This window comes from Notamacropus eugenii, chromosome 4, assembly GCF_028372415.1.
Source record: "Notamacropus eugenii isolate mMacEug1 chromosome 4, mMacEug1.pri_v2, whole genome shotgun sequence".
NCBI classification, from domain to species: Eukaryota; Metazoa; Chordata; class Mammalia; order Diprotodontia; family Macropodidae; genus Notamacropus; species Notamacropus eugenii.
Genome location: NC_092875.1, coordinates 66,567,443 through 66,586,707, shown reverse-complemented (window position 1 = coordinate 66,586,707; position 19,265 = coordinate 66,567,443). Strand labels below are relative to the sequence as shown.

Here is a 19,265-nt window from a genome sequence, read left to right as displayed (position 1 = left end):
TAGTTAGTGTCTGAGGCCAGATTTGAATTCAAGAAGAGGAGTCTTCCTGACTCCAGGCAAGGGACTCCATCAACCTAGATGCCTGTTAGTTAGAGTTTTGCTAAACTAGGTCTTTTTTACTTTTAATTTTTTTCATAAATGATGCTGTCTAGAAGGAGGAAGGAATGATTTATTGGGAAAATGTAGGTGATATAAAAATAAAAGATCAAAAATAAAAATTTTAAAGGATAGTTTGGAGATGGGAAGGCACTAGAGACAGACTAGTAGTACACAGTTTCCCCTTTTCTTGGCCTGGGTAAAAGGACTTTTAAAAAATTCCCTTCTCTGTCCTCTCCTCAAAAAAGGACCATCAATGAAATTCCATCCCAAACACACCCTAGCCAGTACTTACATTGTAGGTTTGCAAAGCACTTCATAGGTATTATCTCCTTTTATCCTCACGACAACCCTGGGAGGTAGGTATTTATTATTATTAATCTCATTTTATGGTTGAGAAAACAGAGGTTAAATTACTCGCCCAAGATTACACAGGTAGTGCCAAGCCTTCCTGACTCTAGGTCCAATGGTCTACTCACTGTGTCTCTCACCCATCCTCTATCTCATGGTTGCATCGAAAGAGTGAGCAGTGACTTGGGCTGTTACCAAGTCAAGATAAATCCCAAATCTCCTTTCAAATAGTTGTGGGTATTTGATGGCCAATGAACAACAGATGGGAAAGAAAGCAGTGAGCCAACATGGCGACCTCAGGAACAAGTCATGCCTGAATCATTTTCATTTTTCCAGACAGGATTACTAAACTGGTTGATCAGAATTATTCTGCCAATTGAGTTTCCTAAGTTTTAACAAAGCATTTGGCAAAGATTCGCAAGCTCTCCTTGTAAACAAAATGGAGAAAGGGGGGCTAAAAATAGTATGGGTAAATGAATTCAGAACCAATGGGCTGAACCCCAAGAGGAGTGACTCAATGTCAACTTGGCTACTCCTGGGATCTACCTTGGCTTTATGCTGGTTACCCTTTCTATCAGCAGCTTGAACCAAAGCATCATTATCAAATCTGTAGATGACCCAAAGCTAAGAGAGATAATTAACCTACTAGATCAGGAGTTCTTAAGAGGAGGAGGGGAAGGGAGGGCAGTCCATGAACTTTGTAGTTTATATTTCAATAGCATAAGTTTCCTCCGTGATCCTATGGATTTTATTTTATGCTTTTAAAAATCATATTCTGAGAAGGGCTTTACCAGATTTGCCACCAAAGGTATCCAGGACACACAAAAAAACTTTCAAAGACCCTGGACTAGGTGATGACTGTGATGATCCAAAGAGATTTTGAAAGGCTAGAAGACCAGTTAGAAGCTGATCAAATGAAATTTATAAATACCTATAATATATTCAAATGTAAAGTCTTATACAGTTGGGTTCAAGAAATCAACTTCACTGGAAGACAGCTTGAAATATCTGACATAAAAGAAAAAGGATATTTTATAGAATAAGAAAAAAGAAATTGACTTTACAAGTACAAGATGGGATGGCATAGTTAAGCGCCATTTTGTTTTTAAAAGAATCTGGGGCTTTTGATGGACCACAAGCTAAATCAATCAATTTCATGTGAAGAGGGGCACAGAATCTAGAGCAAGGGAGGTAATAGTCCCACTGTGTGCTGGTCTAGTAAGACCATATCTGGAATAGTCTTTTCCCCATTATACTGCAAGCTCCTTCAGGGCTGGGATTGTATTTCTCTTCCATATTTATATCCCCAGAACTTAGCATCATGCTTGGCACATAATAGGTGCTTAATAAATGTTTATTTTATAAATGGTTATGACTGATTTGCTATATGGAATATTATATTTAATCCTACATAGATATTTTAAGAAAGACCTTGTTAACCTGGAGAGGAAACAGGATGATGAAGTGCTTTGAATTCATACCATATAAGGATTGCTTAAAGGAATGGGTAATGGTTTAGCCTGGAGAAGAGAAGTCTCAAGGCACACATGATCATCTTCAAGCCTATGGAGGACTGTCAGACATTCCACTTGGCCTCAGATCTAGGAATAATGGGCAAAAAATGAAGACAGATAGATTTTGGCTCCAGGTATGAAATAGTTTCCTAACACCCAGGGCTGTCCCAATATGAAATGGGTTACCTTGGGAAGTAGCGAGTTCCCCACCATTGGAAGTCTTCAGGCAAGGGTTGGATGAAGTTTATACTATGATGAAGTTCATACAGCTTGGGAGAGCTGATGGTTAAATACTCAGTGTAAGCATTTGTAGCTCAGAAACCAGTAAACTCTACAAATCAGGGCTTAATTTATCTTCTTGTTCATTCCCTAAATTAATAAAATGATGGAGAAAATGTTAATGATACAGAGCTAAACTGAAAAGTGGGTGCATTTTTTTTGAAAAGCCAATTGTTAAACATTTACCAGCAGACTCTGTTAGATGACTACATGGTGGGTGGGTTGTAAGGAGGATTCTCTTTCCGGTATGGATTGGCCTGGATGGTTCCTTCCATTTCTGTGATTCTGTGAAGAGAGTGATCATGATTCTCTCAAATTATTCTTTTGGGCTAAAGGAGACCTTTTTTTTTTTTTTAAAGGATAGGGAGGTTCAGCCCATAATTTCTTTAATATAAGGAACTCCTCATATGCAATCTCATTGCACAGGTGCAAGTCTGCAGTGGCGTGTAATTGATAATCTTCAAGAGCTGCCTGGAGCATTGAGAAATTAAGTTACTTTCTGAGGTCATACGGCTAGTAGATATAGGAAGCAGGACCTCTTCCAAAGACTTCTGACCCGCTATCCGCTGCACTGCACTGCCTCTCACTTTGAGGAGGTCACAAACTATTAAATAAGTTTATTCTCCTTGGCTATAAAGGACAAAATTCGCAGGACATGGGTTGGGGGTGAGGGATACAAGGAGGGTGATTTTGGATGAGCATAAGAAAGCAATTCCTAAAAAGAATAGATATTTAAAAATGAAACAGCCTGACTTGTCTGGTGGTGAGCTTCCCATCAGTGGAGGTATATAAATAGATCCTGGATGACAATTCTTCATAGCTCTTGTAGAGGAGATTCACGTTTCTTGTAGGAGTTGGATGAGATGACCTGTGATGCCTTTGAATTCCATCTTCTAAGGTCTTCTTGTCTATCTCCATTAACTCCTAGGAGGTCCTCTGGTTGGTATTTTAATACCATCCTTACCCCCTTCCTATTTTTCCAGGCTTCTTACATTTAATTCCTTTCCAGACCTTCTGTGGTTCAGCTATGCTGGCCTCCTCCTTGTCCTTTGAACGTGACATTCCAACTCTACCCACGACCTTTCCCTTGGCTCTCCCCCATCCCTGGAGTGCTGCACTCCCTTGTGAGTATCTTGGTTTTTCTGGATTCCTTCAGGTCTCTCTTAAAGCCCACCTTCTGTAGGAAGCCTTTTTCTTCTGAGGTGACCTTCAGTCTACTCCATATAAACCTTGTACATACGTACTTGTTGGTATGTGTTTCCCCCCACATTAAAATGTCGGCCCTTGAGGGAAGAAACTGTCTTTTGCCTTTCCTATATCTATCCCCAGCACTTCATACTGAGTCTGGCACATAGCAAGTGCTTAAATGCTTGTTTACTGAGTATTCTAAGGGCCCTCCCACCTCTGACATTCTATGTTCTTTTTTTTTTTTTTTTTTTGATGAATGAAAAATTTTATTTTCTGTCAGCTCAAGCACATGATTTCTTCCTGGCATTCGAGGCTTTCCACAGTCTGATGCCACCCTACCTTTTCAATCTTTTCTTTTTTTTTTTAAATTTTTATTTATTTATTTATTTATTTTTTAAATTTTATTTTTCATTTTTTATATAGTTTATAACATAAAACAATTCAAACTTTTGGTCAGGTGATACTTCTGACATTCTATGTTGTAAAGGCCCTCCCAGCTCTGACATCCTGAGTTCTAAGGGTCCTCCCAGCTGTGTTCTAAGGGCCCTTCTAGTTCTGTGTTCTAAAGAACCTCTCAGTCCTCACAGTCTCTGTTCTGAAGCCCTTTCCAGCTCTGTCATGTCATGTTCTGAAAAATTCCAAAATCTGTGATTTTTTTTTATTAGGGCACCTATAGCAATGATGCAAGGCATCACCCACACATGCCTGGTCATCCAGCAGGACTCCAAGATTCTGAGATTCCACATAGATTCCACACCCAGGCCACCTGAATGGGCTTGACAACAAGCCAAAGCATGTCTGCCCTCCTGCCACCAGCCAGCTTCCTCAAAGCCAGCTTTGATTCACTGTGGACAAAGGGAGGTAAGGAATGAAACTGAACCAACCTTAAAAAAATAAAATAAATCAGCAAAGGGCATTGGGAAAGAAAATCAGGATTTGATTTAAAGACATACAAGCTGACCATTTTCACACACCCACAGGACCCACGAGGTCTGTTTATAGATTTTCTGGGTTGTTGAAGAAAGCAAGGGCTTTGAGAGAGGCCAAGGCTTTAAAGACTGAGGCTCAGTGATTTTTTCCAACCAGCATCAATTAGGGTGTATCCCTGGGGCTGGCTTGGAAGGTGGGACGTCAATCCCTCATGAGAAGCTGCTTTTAATCCAGAACAGGGACCCAGTGAAGGCAACCTGGGGAAAAGGATGGGGCTCACTTTGTGACAGCTATGAATGGAAATATTTAGGTGAGGGAAAGGCACAGGACCAGGGGCTCAAGCATACCTGGCTTGCCACAACTGAGCAGAGGGAGGTTACTGCAAAGAAACAGCTTCAGGATAAGGAATGGTCTTAACCAAGAAATTTTTAAAAATTCAAAAAAAACCCAAAACAAAACACTCAACAGCTGCCAGAGGAGGAGTGACCCCAGCTCAGAGCCTTGAGCCTTCCCTTTTTCAGTCGAATAGCAGAGATCTAAGCAGGCTCCTTGCCCTAGAGAGACCCCTCTTGGTCTAGGAGAAGAATTCAATTTTTAACAGAATCTACATTGTTGCTTTGGGAGTCTTGGGGGATATTGAAGGGGTTTGGGGAGGGTAGTTGGGGGTGTCCTTAGAAGTAATTGTGATTATTGATCCATCTCAACTCTTAAGTCCTTGGATTCAGCGATGTAGGGGGCTGGAATGGACAGTATGTTGTCCAGAATTAGGGAAATGACTGTCCCTCTGCTCTGCTCAGGTTCCTTCGAAGTGGTGGGAGTTCAGTTCTAGACTAGTCTTCAGTTCTAGACACCTCCATTTGAGAATCAAACTGATCAGTCACTAAACTTTTAGTAAGCAACTATTTACTACGTGCTCGGTAAGCAAACACTGGCCTTGCCATTTGTCCCACAAGACAATCCCTATCTCCCATGCCCGGAACACTCTCCCTTGCCCTCCTCCTCTTCTACTCCTGTCTCCCCTGACTTCCTTCATGACTGCTCAGATCCCACTTTCCGAAAGAGTCCTGTCATTGCAGTACCTTCCCTCAGAGGTCACTTCCTATTCATGCGGGGTGGATCTCTGTACATTTGGGGTCCTTTGTATGTGGACTCCCCATCCCCCAGAATCAGTCAGTCAACAAGCATCTATACTATGTACCTGGCACTATGCTATGAATGTGAGTTCTCTGAGGGTAGGGGCAAAGTTTTTGCCTCTTTCTGTATTTCTAGCACTTGGCACAGTGCCTTGACACACACAGTAAGCATTTAATAAGTGCTTATTGGTGTCCTGATTGACTAAAACAATCCCCACTCTCAAATGGGGGAGACCACAAGTAGATAAGGAAGTACCCAAGGAATAAAAGCACAGGAGTTATATACAAGGTAGCTTCGGAGGGAGGGTATCAGAGAAGGCTTTGTGCTGAAGGTGGTACCTGAGCTGCATCTTTTCTTCAATAAAGTCAACAAATATTTTTAAGTACCTACTGTGTGCAAGGCACTGAGGTAAGCAATAGAAATAAGAAAAAGACAGACAGTGTCCCGCAAGATGCTAACAATCTAATGGATTCTTAAAGTAAGAGAAGAACTCCATGAGGCAGATAAAAATGAAGTGAACTCAATACGACTAATGCAGAAATAGGTTTTATGTGATGGCACATGTGTGACCTATATCAGATTGCTTGCCCTTTTGGGGAGGAGGGAGAAGAGGAAGAGAGGGAGACTAATTTGGAACCCAACATCTTACAAAAAATGAACATTGAAAATCGTCTTTACATGTAATTGGAAAAAATAAAACACTATTAAAAATCAAGTTTAACAAAAAAAAGGAAATGATTCTAGCTTGGAAGATGGCCAGCAGTGGTGGCTGTTCCTTCTTCATTTCTGAAGACGACAAATGACATCGCAGGGTGATGTCTTGACTCACTCACGAATTGGATTTAAGTGAGGCAGAGCTTTGCAAAGTCACTGGCCTCGCCCTCTCTTCCTGAGTCATCAAAGTTGTGTCAAAAAAAAATCAAGAAAACTGGAGATGACTCGGGATGCGGTGAGTGACCCTGGTGTCTTCTATGTCTGACCAAGCTCTAAGTGCTCCATAGTGCCTACTTCTACCACCTTCATGGCAGTGGGACAAAGGTACAGAGATAGGAGGTGGAGTATCCTGGGGGAGGAATAGAGAACAGGACAATTTGGCTGGATCTCAGAATGTGGAAGGAAGAGTAATGTCCACTGATGCCAGAAAGAGCTTGGGGCTAGTTTGTGAAGGTCTCCATAAAGCTAAACAGGAGTTTGTATTCTATTTTATATTTTTATATTTTATCTTAGAGGCAATAATAAGGAGCCACTTGAGTAGATCAAATAGGGAAGTGATATGGTCAATTGTTCAATTCTTTCAGTCGTGTTTGACTCTTCATGACCGCATTTGGAGTTTTCTTGGCAAAGATACTGGACCGGTTTGCCATTTCCTTCTCCAGCTCCTTTTACAGATGAGGAAACTGAGGGATTAAGTTACTTGCCCAGGGTTCCAAAGCTAATAAATATCTGAAACTGGATTTGAACTCGTGTCCCTGACTCCAGGTCCCATGATGCCCTGACATGGTCAGATCTATGGTTAAAGACAATTTATTTGGCTACAATGTGTGGGTTGGTATGGAGCAGGGAAAGATGAAACCTGTTACAGTAACCCTGTTATTGAGCTGATGAGGGCCTGGACTAAGGTGGTGGCTGTGTGAACAGAGAGATGGGGTCAGATGTGAGAGATGCTGGAGGTAGAGAGAGGACATGTGGGAGAAGGGAAGGAGGAGTTAAGGGTGATGCCAAAGGTATATACCTGAGGGACTAATAGGAGACTGGGGCCTTTGGCAGAGATGGGCTATTTGGAAGAAGGAGCTATTATGGGAGAAGGAGAAAATGAATTTAGTTTTGGACATATTGAGTTTGAAATGTCCAGTGGGAAAATGGTGATGTAGGACTAAAGGTGAGGGAGAGACTGAGGCTGAATCTACGAATCTGGGAATTATCTGGGAGGATAATTAGGCCCGCTGATGAGGTGATGACGAGAGATGGACAGAGACAGAGAAAAAGAGAAGAGAGAGAGGACACAAAGGAGACAAAGAAGAGACTGAGGAGTCAGAGACAGAAAGAAGAGAGAGGAGACAAAGGAGAGAGTTAGAGACACAAACAGACAGACAGAGATGGGAGTGGAGGGCTTAGGAGAGCTAATAGAATACAAATGGATACTGACAAGCTGCAGGTGGTCCAGATCAGGGTGACCAGGATGGGAAAAGGACCCCCAAACACATGATTTGAGGATATTCTGAATAACTTGACATTTAAACAGAAGGAAACATATTAAAATATTTTTAATTATGGTGTGTGATAGTTGAGGGGGTGCTATGCTTGCTGTCTTCAAAAACTTGAAGGGATAGAGAAGGGAACGAACATTTATTAAGCCCTTTCTGTGTGCCAGGCCCTTGATTCTCACAACAACTCTAGGAGTTAGAGGCTATTATGATTCCCATTTTTACAACTGAGGAAACTAAGGCAGATAGAGATTAAGTCACATAGCTAATAACTGTCTGAGGCTAGATTTGAATTTAGGTTTTCCTGAAGTCAGGCCCAGGGCTCTATCCACTGTACCATCTAGGTGCTTTTTGAAGGGTCACTGGGGAAAGGGGGCAGACTCATTCTGTAGGAATGTGGAGGGGAAAATTAGGACCAGTAGGGGAAATCTGAGAGTTGTTTGGTGTAAAAAAGGAAACAAGCATTTATTAAGCTCCTATTATGTATATATGGTTGGATTGGAACTCAAGTCTTCCTAGGGGCAGCCAAGTGGTGGTGCATTGGATAGAGTGCTGGGCCTGAAATCAGGAAGGCCTGAGTTCAAATCCGGTCTCAGACACTTACTAGCTGTGTAACTCTGAGTACACTTAACCTCTATTTGCCTGTTTCCTCAATTATAATACAATTAACAACACTCACCACTCACCTCTCAGGGTTGTTGTAAGGATCAAATGAGATAAAACTTGTAAAGGACTTAGCACAATGTGTGGAACATAATAAGCACTATATAAATGCTTCTTGCCTTCCTCCACGCCCAAGGTGCCAGTCACTTTGCTACACAGCTACTTCTAGGTGTATCAGATAGACTCCTGGGTCAGGAGTTAGACAGAACTGGATTTAAATCTTGTCTCTAACATGTATTAGCGGTGCAATCCTGGGCAAGTCACTTACATTCTCTAGGCCTCAGTCACCTCATCTCTAAAATGGGGATCATAACATTTGTAGTACCTGCCTCACAGAGTGGTCACAAGGCTCAAATGAGATAATGTATGTAAAAAGTCCTTTGCAAATTTGGACATTCTGTATGACTGACCACCGTTATTATGATGTTAAAGGAGGCAGACTTTTTTTTAACATAACCATTACTTTTAAACTACTATGATCCACAAATCAACAATTACTTTAATAGATATCTCCAAACCAAATAACCCCTCCTCTCTAAGCTACATAGAATGACAAGCTTTCCAAGTATAGAGACCTAAGAGAGGGGAGCTCAGAATCTGGTGGGAAGTGGATGGAGTCCACCTAGATGGGGTCATCCTGTCATCTCCTGTCTGTTCCTGGTCTCCTGGACCAAGAATCATTTCTTGGAGCCTACAGAGGATTACATCTGAATATTTATAGAACTACAAAATCCAGTTCCTTTATCCACCTCTACAATAAATCTGTGAAATATTCAATACAAAAGAAAGACAGTAGAAGAATGATTTACCCCAGGAATGTTTCTATCTCCTCTCTAGTCATCTCAGAACCCACACCAGAAGCTACACGCTGAAGGAACTTCTGCTCTATTGCTCCCTTTTTCTGCCCCTCCCCACCTTTCAGGTGGTTGCCTCTCCCAGAAGACTATTTCTGGAAAGCCCCAATCAGACTTCCCCTGACTCAAAGTCTCAAGTCTCTCTTTCTTAGCTAAACAGCAGAAATCTGGTTAGGCTTCTTCTGCTAGATCGGCTCAGAGTTGGAAGAGACCCAAGAAACCAGTCCACACAGAATGCCCTCCATAGCATCTCTGATAAGTGGTCAGCCAACTGAAGATGTCTACTTGGGTAAAACCCTTTACATCCTGAGACATATTACTCCACTTTGGGATAACTTATCAACATTAAACAGGCATTTATCAAACATCTTCCATGTGCCAGGCAATGTGTGTGTGGGGGGGATATAAACAAAGAGCAGTCCTTTGCTCTCAAAGAGTGTATATATATGTGTGTGTGTATGTGTGTATGTATGCATGTATATGTGTACATGCATGTATATGCATGTGTATATACATATACACACATGTATGGGTGTATATATACACATATATAATCTATTTATGTATATTTAGATAAATATCCATTTATAGCAAATCCTCCACCCTCACTATCCCAGAATAAGGCCAGCTGTATATACCCCTCAGGGTTCTCAGGGTACCCCTAGGGGTTTGTGGTGTCTCTTCTCTCATGTCATCAGCTTGAGCCTCAATTCTGGAGATGTGTCCCCCCGCTGTAGTTACCAGCGACTAGTGTCCCATTTCCATTTAACAAATTAGCACCATTTGGGTTTTTCAATTGGCTAATTATTTTGAAGATATGGCAAAAATGGGAGCATAAACATTCCCCTCCATTACTTCAGGGACACACATTCCCCTATATTATGTCAGTCTCTGGGGAGAGTAGGCTCAGATTGAAATAAATTTCTACATAGCACTGGTTCCTCCAAGTTCATCTCTAAATGCACCATTTCTACTGGTTGAATTATCTTCTCCTCTATTAAGCTGGATCCTGAGAGTCACTTCCTGAGGTGTCAAAGCTGGACCAGTTGTCTACAAACCTCATCATGGACTCCACTCTTGCCTCTCCTGGTGGCTCAGTTTCCTCACCTTTTGAAACTGAAAAGGTCACAGGCATAACCCTAATCTCCATCACTTAAAATGAAAGGACAAACACAAAGGCAAAGGAGGCCTATATTTGTGGGCTATGTGTCTGCCTCAGATAGGGAAGGCTCAAGACTTCTCCTTTCATAACATTTTCTCTCTTCTTTTATCAAACAAAACCAGGCAGGAAGAAGTCAAACAAAGAAAAGATATGAAGTCAACTAGTTCCTTTGAATGCATTCTCAGTTCTCTCTGTTCAGCTACAGCCAACCAAAAGACTTATTCAACACATAGCTGACTGAAGCAAGTTAAAGAATGTCTGCATATGCTCCAAATCTCTCCAGGGTATTTATATTACACCTTATCCTGACTCTCCCAGAAGCAGGCTCCTCAGACACTTCTACAAGTAGAATTGCATTTGTGGCATTCTTATTTGGGTTCATTGGCCAGTGCCCTGTTACACATTTTATTTTTAGGATACAGCGAGAGGAACAACATGTACGCTAGAAAGAAAATACAAGAAAAACTATACAGAGATACGTATTTAGATATCAAGATACATATCTATATATCTCATATGCAAGATATATACATACATGTTTAGGAAGACCAGCACCTCTGACATGAGAGCTTGCTAATCCCTTTTCAGGGCTGCTCATCCATATTTGGTGTATACCTGGTACTTAATTTTCACCTGTGGCTCCAAGAAGCTAGCATGCACAATGGTCATACACCAGTAAAACCATCTGGGCAGACAAGTTAAACCAGGTTGAGATTAACCAACAGGCCTCAAACCCACTGGTGAATTAGGAGGGTGTCTGCTCCAAGCATGTGAAGACTTCCTCTGATGGGATGGATAGATGAGAACAATTTGTTCCATCAGCCATGAAGGCAGCTGAAGCAAGCACTGTGAATAGCTGAGAGCTTGGTCCAACATGGAAGACATCAAGGTCATCTGCTGTATCCCAGGCCATCTTGACTTTGGACTTTCCACTGAACTTCAGTGACTGGAAGAAAGAGTAAGGCTGATGACTTTGTGCAACTCTGCCTCACTTAAATTCAGTTCACATACAAGTTAAGATATCATCTGCTGGCCTTCTTTGAAAATGAAGGGTAAACAACACCAACAACAACAGTGTGTGTGTGTGTGTGTGTGTGTGTGTGTGTGTGTGAAGAGAAAGCAATTTCTAGGGGGCAAAGGAACGTGGTAGGATAAGGATAGTTAGTCGTTTGTAATATTCCAGCAACTGAGCTGGAATACTCACCCTAAGGGGGCAAAATATGGAGAATGATCCAGCAAAGGAAACTGAAAAGGAGTGGTCAGAGAGGTAGAAGGAGAACCAAGATAGACTGGACAGTGTCATTAAAAACTCAGGAAGAAAAGAATATCCAGGATGAGAGAGTGATAGCTTCAAAATGGAAGAGCATGAAAATAGGATAAGAAGCAAAGAATAGGAAGCAATTTCAGTCTAGGAACAACAAGGGAGCTAAGGACTGCCTCCAATAAACCTATAGAAAGGTGGTGTATTGCTACGTTAAGTATCCAGCTAGGGAATACAATATCTGAATTGTCCACCAGGTGGTGCTATGCTCGAGCCACCAGCTCCAAACTTATCCATTTCTCTCTGGACGTGGTTGGCATAACCTTGATGCCAGTTTCCCCAAGTGGCCACCAGAGGGTATTTAACCTCTGTACTGCTCTTCTTACTTACAAACCTCAAGAGTTGACACCAAACAGCTCTCCTTAACCAATATCAATCTGAAATTAATCTCGGGATTCTTAACCTGAGGTCAGGGGGTCTGAAAACTTGGATAGGAAAAAAATCATATCTTTATTGAAGCATAATTGGTTTCCCTTGTAATCTCTATGTATTTTATTTTATGCATTTAAAAGGGCTCCTGGCTTCACCAGGCTGATGTTCAAGGAGTCCAGAGCTCAAAAAAAGTAAAGAACTTTTGATCTAGGGGATGAAATGGAATAGTCTTCAACATTTAGGATATGTATTAAATTATAGATCAAAACATACATAAAGAACGTTATCTCTTATCAGTACTTAGCTCTTGAACCCTCGCCCTATTTGAATTCCCCTGTGTCATTCACTGCACACTGAATTTCCAGGTTCAGAGATTTAGCACACCTTGATCACATAATTTACTGTACATAGAATAAAAGGAAAGGGCATTAGCTTAAAGCTATCTCCTAAACCTCCTCCTAGTTGCTCTTTTAGCATAATCCCAACCACATTCATCTTCAGGTCCTGAGAAGAGAATAAAGGAAGAGAGGGTGTCTGCTCCAGATCTCAGCATCATGGGTTAGAAACAAGGGAAAGCAGCAAATATGGTGGAGAGGGAAATCTGTTTCCAAGCTCACTAACCCAACAAGGCTCAAAATACCTGGCAGTCTTGATTGGGAGCTCTTCTGGCTGTGCCAACATCTGGTTGCATTGCTTTCATGGCATCATGCCCACTGGACAGCTCTGGTCATGGTCTCTGTGGATTTCACTGGCCATTTGTCCCCCACTTACCCCGAGAAGTCCAGAACCCTATGATGAGTGGAAGAAAAACAGGAAATGAATTGTAAACACTCCAGTGTACAGATCTTGTCACCTCCTCTACCATGTGGCTTCCTGGCCCCAAACACACCAAGAACAAGACAGCTTCCACTGCCCTTTCTTAGTCTTAGAGAAGATCAGGACAGTCTCATTTCTGTTAGTGCCCCACAAATTCTGCTCCATTGGTCTCTGTGAATGACTTCCTGGGCCCTGGAATTTCTACATCGATGAAACAGGTACTACGGAAGGACCACCTATAAGCCTACTGAGACTGTGGTCCCCTATAAGAAGACTAGATTAGATGGCTAGAAGGGATCACTTCCCTTCCAGCTTCCATTTCTTTTTAAAATTTTAATTTCTATTTTTTTTATATCCTCTTCCTTTACAGGTCCCTCCCCACCTCTCCTCTCCAGAGAGCCATCCCTTGCATAGATGTGCATAATACATTTCATTTAGGGAAATTAAGGGAATATTATTGATTTCTAAAGGCAAACATTTATTGAATACTCAATCATGAAAGACATTATTTTCAAATATGAAAACATACTAAAGAAACAAAAACTTGTCAAACAAACATACTACTTACAATAATCCATTACATACATATATATAATACAATAATCCATACTATAAAACTCCCTCACTCTTTTCTTAACCCTCTCTGGCTTCTAACTTCATCATTCCACCGAAAATGCATTCTCCAGTTACCACAGATCTCTTCATTGCCAATTCTAAAGGCCTTTTTAATATACATTTGATAAAAATACTAAGAATCTAATGAGTGTGAGAAAGAGTTTCATCAGTAACAGTTGGTAAATACAAGAGAATCCATGTTGGGGAAAACCCCTAACAATGTGGCAGATCCTTCAGTTTAGCTCACATCTTGTCAGCTTTAGATGATCTATACTGGAGTCAAACTCGACCACCGCGGCCAGTGTAATAGAAGTTTTAGTTGTTGTGATTTCCTCATTAACCATCAAAAAATTCATACTGGTAAAGAAATAAAAACCCCCTGAGAAGGAGAAAACCTTCAATTATTCCTCAATCCTTAAAGATCTTAGCTCTGAAAGAAGCTTTTTTTCAAATTCTTCATAACCCAGTGAGAAACCTTATGAATATAATGAGGTTAGAAAAACAACAATATCATCGTAATTAAACATAAAAAAAATCTATGCTAATGATTAAATTTATGAATGGGGGAAGGCCTTTGGTCAGAAGGCATACCTTAGTCAATATCAGGAAATCTACACCAAGGAGAAATCCTTTAAACATGAGGAGTGTGGGAAAACCTTCTGTTGAACCTCATACCTTATTCAACATCAGAGGGGGAAAAAAATCTACATTTCTCAGACTATTCTTCTTGACCTCTCTGCAGTCTTGGACATTGATCACTCCCTTCTCCTTGACATTCTCTTTTCTCTATGTTTTTAAGATCCTGCTCTCCTGGTTCTCCTACACACACACACACACACACACACACACACACACACACACACACACTCAAAAACTCTGGTAGCTCCTCATTACCTCCAGCATCAAATATATTATTCTCTGCTAAGCTTTTAAAATCCTTTGTAACTTGGTCTCTTCCTACCGTTTCAGTCTTCTTATACCTTACACCCTCTCATATACTCTGCAACCCAATGACATTGGCCTCCTGACTGTTCCTTACACTTCATCTCCAGTCTGAGGCGTGTGGGGAGTTCAGGGAGGACTAGCACCTCTGGTGGTTCTCAGAGCTTTTCAGGGCTGCTCATTCACCTTTGGTGTCCATCTACCACCCAACTCTCACCTGTGGCTCCAAGAAGCTGTAGCATGCATAGTGGCCATACCCCAGTAAAAAACCATCTTGGTAGATGAACTAAATGAAGTTGAGGGCAACTGATAGGCCTCAGCTTCATCAGTGACTTAGGGCCCAAGCATGTGATGATTTCCCCTGGCAAAATGGGCAGATTATTCCGACAGCCATGAAGCTATAGAGGGCTTAGAACTTGGTCAGACATTGAAGATGCCAAGGCCATCCACTGCATCCTGGGCCATCTTGATTTTTGTTCTGCCACTGGATTTTGATGACTTTGGAAGAGAGTGAGGCTGATGACTTTACACAACTCTGCCTCACTTAAATCCAATTCATGCAGGAGTCAAGAATCTCCCATGATGTCACTGGAGTGAGGATAAAAACCTACAATCTCCAAAGCTCCAGGGCTGCCTTCAGGTCTCAGCTTAAATCCTACTTTCTATAAGAAGTCTTCCCTAATGCCCTTTAATTGTAATGCTTCCTCTCTCTGACTATATCCCATCCAGCCTGTATATAGCTTGTTTGTAAATAGTTGTTGCATGTTTTCTTTCTAAAGAGACTGTGAGTTTCTTCAGCAAAGCATTGTCTTTCTTCTTTCTTTGTGTCCCTAGCTCTTAGATCAGTGTCTGGCCTGTAGCTGGCCTTTAATAAACATTTATTGATTAATTATTCATTTAATTACATCCTATCCTCTTTCAAGTCAAGTCAATAAGCATTTATTAAGTGACTATTATGTGCCAGGCACTGTGTTAAGGAGTGGGGATAGAACAGGTTGTAGTGGTGGCTTGTCCTTCATTCTTGAAGAGGACCATAACATCAGGGAGATGATGACATGACTTGCAATTGACTTTGATTTGAGTGAGGGAGGGCTGTGCAGTCATCAGTCTCACTTTCTCCTCCAGAGCCATCTGGGTCCAGTGACAGGATATCCATCAGGATGACTGGAGATGGCCCAGAATGCAGTGGGAGATGTTGGCGCTTTTAAGCTAAGGTCTTTTCAGGTTCTCATTTTGAATGAGGCAATGCTCATCCATTCGGTAAATAGGCCTCTTTGAGAAGTGAGTCAAGAAATAGGCTCTTTAACCAAAAAAAAAAAAAAAAAAAAAAGCAAAAAGAAGCAAAAGACTACCCCTGCCCTCAAGAACCTTATAATCTAACGAGGGAGATAACACATAAACAAATACAAAATTATATGCAGGATAAATAGGAAGTAATTAACAGAAAGGAGGCCCTAGAATTAAGAGAAGTTGGGGAAGACTTCGAGTAAAAAAGAAGGGATTTTAGTTGAGACTTAAAGGAAGCTAAGGAGATCAGTAAGCAGAACTGAAGAGGGAAGTGCCTTCCACGCACTGGGGAGCAGCCACAGAAAAAGTCCAGAGCCAAGAAATGGAGCATCTTGCTCAAGGAACAGCAAGAGACCAGTGTCACTGGGTAGAAGAGTGTGTGTCAGGGAGTAAGATGTACAAAAACTGGAAAGGCAGGAGGGGGCTAGGGTATGAAGGGCTTTGAAGTAGAGGACAGACTGGAGTGGGGAGAGATTTGAGGCAGGCAGATCCACCACAGGCTCTTAAAATAATCCAGGTGTGAGGTGATGAGGGTCTGCACTAGAGAGATAACAGTGAGGAGAGAAAGGAGTATGCCTGAAAAATGCTGCAAGGGTAAAATCAACAGCTCTTAGCAACAGTTTGGATGTGAGGGGTGAGAGAGAGTGAGGAGCCAAGAATGACTCCAAGGTTGGGAGTCTGGGGGACCAGGAGTATAGACAGAACCATCTTTATTTGAGATATTAGGATACGCTTGGGATCAATCCTCTTCACCCACTACACGAATGCTTATGATCCCTTATAACAGAGAATAGGGCAGCTAGGTGGTGTAGGAGATAGTCCAGTGGCCCTGGAGTTAGGAAGACCTAAATTCAAATCCAGCTTCATACACTTACCAGCTGTGTGACCCTGGGCAAGTCACTTCACCCTGTTTGCCTCAGTGTCCTCTTCTGTAAAATGAGCTGGAGAAGGAAATGGCAAACCAGTCCAGTATCTCTGCCAAGAAAACCCTAAATGGGGTCAAGAAGAGTCAGACACAACTGAACAATAACAAAAAATAAGAAAAAAGGGGGGGAAAGCCATTCAGAAAGTGGCCAACACATCATCAGAGTCCCTATCCACAGTCTGCCACTTTTATAAAGTAGGGAGGGAGGAGAAGTGAAACTGGTGACCTGCACAGCCCTCACTCACTCAAAACAAAGGCAAGTGCAAGTCGTGTCATTATTTCTCTGATGGCGTGGTCTTCTTAGGCAGCAAAGGAAGAACACAGTTCTGATTTGTGACTGCAAGATGGACAGAAAGGTGCAAAAAACCATCAGGGAGAAAATCATCCTGAAGAACTCATTGGCCAAAGAAACGATTGGAGAATTCCTGGCAACATTCACCTTGGTTGTCCTTGGATGTGGTTCTGTAGCCCAAACTGTTCTCAGCAGAGGGACCGCGGGTGGACCTGTGACCACAAATGTTGGCTTTGCAATGGCTATTGTAATATCTCTCTATGTGTCAGGAGGCGTCTCTGGTGGTCATGTTAACCCAGCAGTGTCCTTTGCTATGTGTCTCTATGGACGGATGAAATGGTTCAAATTCCCTTTCTATGTGGTAGCCCAGTTCCTGGGGGCTTTTGTAGGGGCTGCAGTCCTCTTTGGAGTTTACTATGATGCAATTACAACTTTTGCTGAGGGAAAATTGATCGTCACAGGAGAAAATGCAACAGCACAGATTTTTGCAACATATCCGCTTAACTACCTGACTATAGGAAATGAATTTGCAGACCAAGTGATGTGTTCCACATTCCTTCTCTTCGGGGTGTTTGCCATTTTTGATGAAAAAAACTGGAGGGTCCCCAAAGGCCTAGAACCAGTTGTCGTTGGCCTACTGATCCTTGCCATTGCTTGCTCACTGGGAATGAACACCGGTAGTGCCATGAACCCAGCTAGAGACCTGGGTCCCAGAGTATTCACAGCCCTCGCAGGTTGGGGAGTGGAAGTCTTCACAACTGCAAGTCATTTCTGGTGGATCCCAACAGTGGCTCCTTTCCTTGGTGACGCCTTAGGAGGCTTCATCTATGTTTTTGGCATTGAAATCCACCATACAGTTCCAGTCCCAGAAGAAAAGAATGAACAAGTGGAGGAGAAAAATGAACTCAGTGTGATAATGTAATAGCATGCCCTACCCTGGGTTGTGCAGTTGGTTGTAACCAAGAGTCTATAACCATGTCTATTCTCTAAAAGCACAAATTTGATGAAATTGTAAGACTGAAAGCTAGGGGAAAATCCATTCACTTGTGCTGGTCCCATTGGGATAGATATTCCACTGAAAAGCAGTAGGACTAAGCAAGAAGTTGGGATGGAGGCTGCTACCTTTGACTTTGCAGATTGGGTATTCCCCTAGAAAAGCGTTTGATGGAATCTTCTGATGGAGCAGAACCTTTCCCCCCTACCCTTTTGGCCTCATCCTTGTGACGTTAGTCCTTTGGGGTAGGACACTTGATTACTGACATGCTCACCTGGATTTATCCCAGCTGCATTATCTGTAGAGAAATATTTCATTCAGTGCCATTATGTACTATGTCTTTCATCACGTGAGTCTCAAAGATCATTTTCTGAGTACCAGTGTGTGTATTCCAAGACTTACAGTTCTCTCAATTAACTTACCTGTGACTGGAAGCTTATAGCCAGTTGTCAACTCTGCTGCTATAGTATATTCGCTGGTGAAATCATGCATCCTAGAAATGATTTTGCCAAAAAAAACCTGAAAATATCTTTCAAAAGAAAATATAAACTGTGCTCTTTGTCCTTTAAATCAGCCATGAAAAAAGTGCACTGGCCCATGTATCCATGTCTTTAATAAATCCGAGGAAGACTGTATAGGATCAAAAAAAAAAAAAATTAAAGTAGGGAGAGAGCTGCATGTTCTCACTTCCTCTTCAGACCAAGCTTGGGCATCATAATCACCCAACATTAACTTTCTGCTTTTTGTTTCCATCTCCTACCTTCTCTGTCCATTGGTCATTCCGCATGCCTGAAATGTAGCCCTTCTCTTCCTTTAGAAAATAGTTCAGAATTACCTTTGACATAAATTCCCTCCTGATTTCCTCAACTGTTAACCCCTGCTTTCCAAAATTTACCTTGTATTTAACTATTTGACATTTACTTATATTTTATTCACTTTGTACAGGATGTCCCAAAAGTCTTAGTGTATTTTGTGAATCTAACAGCTTAGAACTGCACTAAGACTTTTGGGACATCCTGTATTTAGAGGTGGATATAGATTTATTGTTGACATAGTCTCACTGTTTAGAATGGAAAGTTTCCCCCAGAAGTTGGGATTGTTTTATTCTTTGTACTTGTATCCCCTGGGTCTTACACAGTGTCTGTCAATGATCCTTAATAGATGCTTGTTAATTAATTGTGTATGGTTTCTGTTTAGTTTACTTTCAACTTAGTCCAGGAAGAATCCTCCCCAGCCAGCTCCAGTTTCTAACAGCACCCAGAAGAACAAAGAAAGGACTGGATCATCTCCGGACTTGATGTGACTCTGAATTTTCGGGAATTGGTA

At 41.7% G+C, this 19,265-nt stretch overlaps 1 long non-coding RNA gene and 1 pseudogene across 1 annotated transcript; one reads left to right on the top strand and one right to left on the bottom strand.

Annotated features, from left to right (window-relative positions):
• Window positions 1-1,572: 1,572 nt before the first annotated feature.
• On the bottom strand, window positions 1,573-15,343 carry LOC140499762 (uncharacterized). The gene is made up of 3 exons (XR_011965533.1): window positions 12,709-15,343; window positions 2,427-2,525; window positions 1,573-2,330 (listed from the first exon to the last, which is right to left on the bottom strand). It is a non-coding gene; the product is annotated as an uncharacterized lncRNA (long non-coding RNA).
• Window positions 15,344-16,965: 1,622 nt separating this feature from the next.
• On the top strand, window positions 16,966-18,574 carry LOC140499761 (aquaporin-9 pseudogene; annotated as a pseudogene).
• The last annotated feature ends 691 nt before the right edge of the window (window positions 18,575-19,265 follow it).